Raw genomic sequence first — 6,744 nt, 5'->3', positions numbered from 1 at the left:
GAGAGTGAGGCCTGCAACTGGATATGCGAACTCAGAGTTAATTCTCTGGTGACAGTGGGATCATAGCACCATTGCTATCTAGAATAAGCCACCACCATTCTTGCTTCCTGTGTTTAAGGAGGCAAAGACCATCTTGCTAAGACTTGGTGAGCAGCACTTGGTAGGATGAAAGGTACAAAGGTGCTGGACAGTCTTGGAGGGGGATTATGATGACAACAAAGATATTACCTGCTTCATATAAAGCTGGTGCACACGAGCATAAGAATGAGTGCATATATATGTTTCCTGCATTTGGCATGGATGGCATATATTTCTGGGCAGCTCCAGGCAAAGAAATACAGCATTTAAATTTTGCCCACATCAGACTCTATTTGCTTTCATAAATCCAGAAATGGATTGCAGGGTATTTGAGAAAATGTCAGGTGCAGATGGTTTGCACTGAGCAGTTTCAAATTTAAAGAGGATGCTGGTCCATGAACATCAGAAATGGTGGGTTGAGGTGTAAACCTTTGAAATTTCTAATTGCAGACCAGTCTGAGGGATACATACTTACCAAAGCACAACATCTCATTGTTTGCATATTCCTTTCTTGGCCAAAGGAAGTAGGGGAAGAGCAGAAAAATAACATAATCTTCAAATGAAAATGAAACAGCAATTGATGACAGCAGTTTGGGCTCTAGTGAATTCAATCAAGAAAGAAATCCCTGGCTATTTATTATTGCAGTTAGCTTAACCTGCTATAATATCTTTATTCCTTGCATCTGCAGGGCCCAATTTATACACCAATCAGCTTCAGGTGAGAGGAGTTTGTGTGGTCATTTTGACACATTCTCCTCTTTATTTTACAAGTGATAGCACCCAGGCCCAAGGTGACAGCATCAGTTATTAGAAGAGAAAACTCTGGAACCCAAGACCTCCTGGAACTGAGGCAATTATTCACCAGCTCTTGGCTTTTAATAACAGCCCATATTTGTTTACTATCTGCCAGATATAGAGGCTGGAAAGAGCTACCAGCTTAGTGGAGGTGACAGGTGCTGGATAACAATTTGGAATACAGAGAAGAAGAATTCAAAGTCTGAATTTATTTCTATCCTGGAGGAAATAAGGTTTTCTCAGAGAGGAGGGAAGTCTAAATGTTCCATGTAATGTTCACTGTTTCCGTGGGGGAGCACAAGATTACTGAGGCTCAAGGTAATAGCAGCCATATTTTGCTCCAAGTTATAGAACTTTCCAGATGCAGTAGACCAAGAAGTAGGATTTTCTCCTAGGTGGCTCATACTTCAAAAGCTATATTCTGCAACCACTTGACCCCCAGGTACCATTTTTAACTACCTGCTATTGCCACCTATTTTCCCAGAACCTCCAGCTTTTAAAGTACTAATGGGAGAAAGTACTTCTGTTTATTGGGTATCTGTTTATTTATTTACTAATTTTTTTTTAAATAATGCCTCTCAAAGTGCATTTCTCAACACTTCACTTTGCCAGGGAAGGTGATTTGTGTGTGTTCTCTTAGAAAATTCTTCCTTTAGTTGGTGGATGCACTTTCCTACATGAAACATGGTCCCTTGGAGGGCACTGATGAGCACCTGGCTGGGGGCCTAGTGCAGGTTCCAGCCTGGCCAATAAGGGGAGATAAACATCACACTTTTATAATGGCTTCCGATACACAAAGCAGATCTCATGCATTATGAGAACTCATAATAGCCTCCTGGAGTTGGTGTCCTTAACTTTTGCCTTCATGAGAGGCAAATGAGGGTCTAAGATCATATAGCCAACAGGGTAGCCTGTGGGTCACTCCCTCATTCTTTTCCATTCACCTTGTCAGAGAGGCCTTCTCTGAACATTCTTCACACTCAACGCCATTGCTGGGCTCCTGTATATTTACTCCACTTTTGTTGTGTATTTACTAGTTTTACTAGTTTTCTGTTGCTCTACCAGAAGATAAGCTCCATGACACCAGGAGCATTGTCACCAAGTGACTCTCCAGAGCACTTTATAGGCTCTGATAAATATCTGATCATTAATGAGGTGATGCATTTTAATTTGACAAGAATCCTCTTAGTGCCAGGCCCAATAGGAGCAGAAAACAGACCCCTAACCATAGAAAATGGCAGGAGCACGGACTGAGGAGAGGCCACAGGGCCAGCCTTCAGCCCTATCTAAGGTGCTCATAGGAAGATCAGCTACAAGGCCACTATCAAAGGCTCCTAAAGGCTCCAATTACTGGAGCCAATTATGAGGCACCCCACAGGCCTACCTTTTTTTTCTTCTTTGTAAAATCAATTTCATCTAGAGTCAATGGTGAAGAATTACATTCTTTGCGTTAACAACAGTAAACTGAGCTAGTTTAAAAAATAGCCATCTGCTGGGGCCGAGGAATGAGCTATCAATTGGTACTTTTGCAGCTGAAATTTGACCTTCGCTTAGCATTGGACACCATCTGCACCTGGGAAATGCCTCTACACTCCCTGATCATCGTCTTTTCTCCTGGGTTGGGGCGGGGGCAGAGAAAATGCAAATGAAAAGATTAGGAAATTATAAAAACAAAATCCTTTCACTGCTCTTCGCTCAGCAATCTTAGCAACCAAACCAAAACCACAAGACCAGCCTCTCCGGTGGCGAGCGCCCTGCAGCGGGAGGGTGAGCGCCCCCAAGCTGCCCCGGGGCGCCCCTGCGCCACACCCAGCGGCGCTCCCGCGGCCAGCGGCCTTCCCAGTGGGAGGCGGCTCTCCAGGCCTCGCTTCCTGCACCAACACGGGACTAAAAAAGAATGCATACAACTTTTTTTGGTCCTCCTCTTGCAAAACGCTTGCAGCTCGCTGAAGTAACCGCTGGGGGGCGGCCAGGGACGCGCACTTCCGGCGCCCCACAAGCCGCGCAGCCCCGCCAGCCCCGGGCGCCCCCGTCGGATCAGGGCCAGCTGGGGGCGGCGCTTGGGCGCGCGCGGGGGGGGGGGGGGGGGGGGCGTGCGCAGAGCACTTCCTTTTTTGTCCCCGTGACTGCAGCGGGAGCGCCGCCCGCCCGCGGGAGTGAGTGCTCAGTCGGTCGCACCGCCGCCTGTCAGAGCGTTGAGCAGCAGACGGAGCTGGCCGGCCCTCCCGGACCTGCGCTGCCGAGCAGCTGCGACGCGCCGGCATGAGCACAGGGAGGCAGACCCCAGGAGCCCCTGGCCTCGCGCTCGACTCGGAGTTTGAAGGGCCTGGCGTGGAGCACCGCCCTTGCCCGCCTTTGCCCGCCCTTCCTCCCGCCGCACCGGGTGAGAGCGCGCCAGGCTGGGCGCAGGGCTGCGCGCAGGGCATTCATGAGCACCGGGCGGCCCGCGCCCCGGGAGCCTGCGCCGTGACTCGCCCCCCCGCCCCCGCTTGTGTCTCGTCCCCGGCAGGATGCCGGACCAGATTTCCGTGTCCGAGTTCATCGCGGAGACCAACAAGGATTACAACTCGCCCACCACGTCCAACTTCACCACGCGGCTGCACAACTGCAGGAACACCGTCATGCTGCTGGAGGAGGTAGGTCGCGGCCCAGGACCCTGGCCCAGTGGAGGGGACCCCGGGTCGCTGCCCCCGCGCGCCGCCGCTGCTTCACAGTTAAGTAAAATGGGGATTTATTGGAAAGTCTGATGAAGTGTTTTATAGACCATTAGAGGAAGAATGATAAATAAAAGAGGCATTCTTTCTTAGGCCAATGGCAGATGACACAGTCTAGGCCCTACATAACTTGCAGCTTTAGTATCCCATACCAGTTGGTGTCTCTGTGCCTGATTCTGTCTGGTGGGAGGATCAGATTGGCACACCAAGACCACCTCTGTTTTGGGAAGTATGATGGGTGTTAAGTGATGGGTAGGCTTAGTTCTCCCTTTCAGCACCTTCATGGTGGTTCTCAGAGGATGGAGGAGAGGGACACACATTCTCTACACCCACCTCACACATCAAAGCTGGGGCTGGGATCCAGGTTTTCTAGCCTCATCTTTGTTTTTCACTGACATGAAAGTTAAATGGAGATGACAAGACTTCACATAGAGAGAACCAGTGGGTAATGTAAGGCCAGTGAAATGTCTTAGACCTAGTGGCACTTGGAAGATGTTAGTTTCTCTGCCCTTCTTTCTGCAAGTCTCACCTCCCCATGACCCACTCTGTGCTGTATTCACTTGAGATCCTTTGAAGGCTGTGGTCAGAGGTCTGTGCTGCCCAGTTTTAGCTTTGCAGATGTGGTCAAGAAAGACCAACATTCTACACAAGGTGTGGGCAGAGAATAAACACCCTACTGCCATTGAATCCCAAGTGATGACATGGTGCTCTTTCCATAATCTTTCCATAGATACCCAGGCTGGCTTGAAGGTTGGGTGGGGCAACTAGGCTGTTTGGGAAAATTTCTGGTTTGATTGGCTTTTTCCCAGCATTAAATTAGAGACTTCGCAGAGGTCCAATGAGGGCTAGCAGCTCTCCTTCCACTGAGCAGCTTCTTCGCTGCCCAGTTATGCATAAAATAAAACTTGAGTGTCTTTCTTTTTTGAAATGTGGGGAACCTTCCTTTATGTTTCATTAATCATTTTCTTTTTATGCATCCCATTTCCTCTTTCTTGTAATGTTTATTCACATTAATAGCGTTTACATAAAATTAGATACTCCTTATTTCCACAAAGTGCAAGTCAAAATACGCATTCACTGCTGGCCCAGCAGCTGCTGCTGCTTTAATAATAGTAATTTTTTTTTTTTTTTTTTGGATAGCAAAGCAAATGAATGCACTGCCTCCCAGTAAATAAAATGGTGCCAACTTGAATAATGCTGTCACCAACCCAGGGCTTCTGTATTTTGTGTTTAGGAGTTTGAACACATTGAGAATCTGCCAACACTACTGCTAAGTACCTACTCTGTGCTGGGCACTTGGTGGATGCTCAAGACGTGGTCTCAGTTGAATCTTTCCAGCAGTTTTGTTGGGCGCGTGCCCTTTCCCCATTTTATTGATGCTGAACTAGGCTTAGGAAGGATTCAGCGCATTCCCTGCTCTTTCTACCTCAGACCCATCCTCAAGAAACAATGTTGTGTGTGTCTATGTATCCATGACATGCTAGTGAAGTCGAGCAAACAGGACATAGACTTCTGCTGAAACATGACCTATTCAGATTAGACTTGTAAAAGAACTTCCTAACAAGGTGGTAAATACCAGCTGGATGACTGTGGAAGTAGGGTTGTTTCCTCTTTGATTTTAGGATAAAATATAATGTGAGTGATAAGCTAATGAAATAAATGATGTTCTCACTCATGTTCATACTTGTCTTCAGTTTTATTAGATTGGAAGTACCCCAGGACCAGGGACAAACCCTACTTCTACCCTAAATCCAGTTGGCACTAGGTATTTGATTAAAATTATAAGATAACAAAGCTGCTAAACCTACATCTCAGGACTTTAACTATATGCCGACTGATTGCATAGAGCAGTTGTGAAACCCATTAACTATTGAGTTTCCTCAAGGTTATGCTGTAATAGACTTGAATGCTGAGCTAAATTATTTGTCCTTTTGGTGTTTGTAATTTGCAGTCTTTCATTGGGTTAGCAGTACCAGTGACAGTGATAGCTGTCACTTTCTGAGTCCCAACTCTGTGCCAATTACTTGCATATGTTATTTCCAACCGTCCCACAAGCTAGGATGTGATGGGGCCAGGGATCCAACCAGGATTGGTGGCCCACACCCACATCCCTCCCACCCTGCCTTGCCTGGTTAGTAACTTAGCAAAGCCTGAGTAAACAGAGGCGAGTCTGGGTAGCATTTCCTTCCTGATGGAAGTGCACACACAAACAAGACATGCATCTGCTAGTGGAGAAGGAAACATTTTTCCCTCCTGATTTGTTTCCTTTGCGTGGGAGACATTTAAACCCATATAATTTACACCAGTCATCTGGGGAAGCCAGTTCACAGGGTGGTAGGAGAGGGATTAATGAGAGAATTGATACATTCAAAGAGAGTCGACCTCTCTGATTTTTCTGTATGGATGCTAAGTAGTGAATCATGGTTCTTAGGAGTGGTTGTACCCTGGGTTTACTCTCCATGTTTTTATACTGTTTCAATATATTATTTTGTTTTTATCCAAACCATCCTTCATTTGGCAATAAAGTCACTATTTCCTCATTTAAAAGATGGGGATACTAAGGCTCAAAAAATGAAAATATTAAAGAAACCATGGCTAAAAAGGCACGGTTAGGCTTGAGGTCAGTTCTGCTCCCAGTTCCATGCCCCTCCCCAACAGTTCACCATCTGGAGGAGACAGACCCATGTGGTGGAGGTGTTTTGCCAAATAATTGGTAATTTTAAAGCTTTAATACCTTTAGAAGTAACAAATGGGGGTTTAATATGGAACAATTTTGTAATACTTCATTAGATCACTTACTACCCACTCCCCAGGCCCCTGATACTCCTTTTCCTGTTAAACTACATGGAGGAATGAGTTCTTCCCTTTAGACATTTGCTTTTTTAGATTTTTTTAAAATGTTTTAGTTGTAGATGGACACAATATCTTTATTTTTATGTGGTGCTGAGTATTGAACCCAGTGCCTCACATGTGCTAGGCAAGCGCTCTGCCACTGAGCCACAACCCCAGCCCCTTTAATTTGTTTAACTTAAAATCTTGCATATGCAAAGGCAGAGAGATGAGTATGAGTCTTCGTGTATCTGTCAACAGTTTCAACACTTACCTGATGCTGGCCAATCTTGTTTTCTTTTCTGCCCTTCTCTCCCTCCTATCCCCC

At 46.3% G+C, this 6,744-nt stretch overlaps 1 pseudogene; it reads left to right on the top strand.

The window, feature by feature from the left end:
- Window positions 1–3,383: 3,383 nt before the first annotated feature.
- On the top strand, window positions 3,384–3,509 carry LOC143640286 (arf-GAP with SH3 domain, ANK repeat and PH domain-containing protein 1 pseudogene; annotated as a pseudogene).
- The last annotated feature ends 3,235 nt before the right edge of the window (window positions 3,510–6,744 follow it).

Source organism: Callospermophilus lateralis, unplaced genomic scaffold (genome assembly GCF_048772815.1).
Source record: "Callospermophilus lateralis isolate mCalLat2 unplaced genomic scaffold, mCalLat2.hap1 Scaffold_1616, whole genome shotgun sequence".
In the NCBI taxonomy this organism is placed as follows: Eukaryota; Metazoa; Chordata; class Mammalia; order Rodentia; family Sciuridae; genus Callospermophilus; species Callospermophilus lateralis.
Note: the sequence above shows the minus strand (reverse complement) of the source record. Positions and strands in the feature narration are given on the sequence as shown.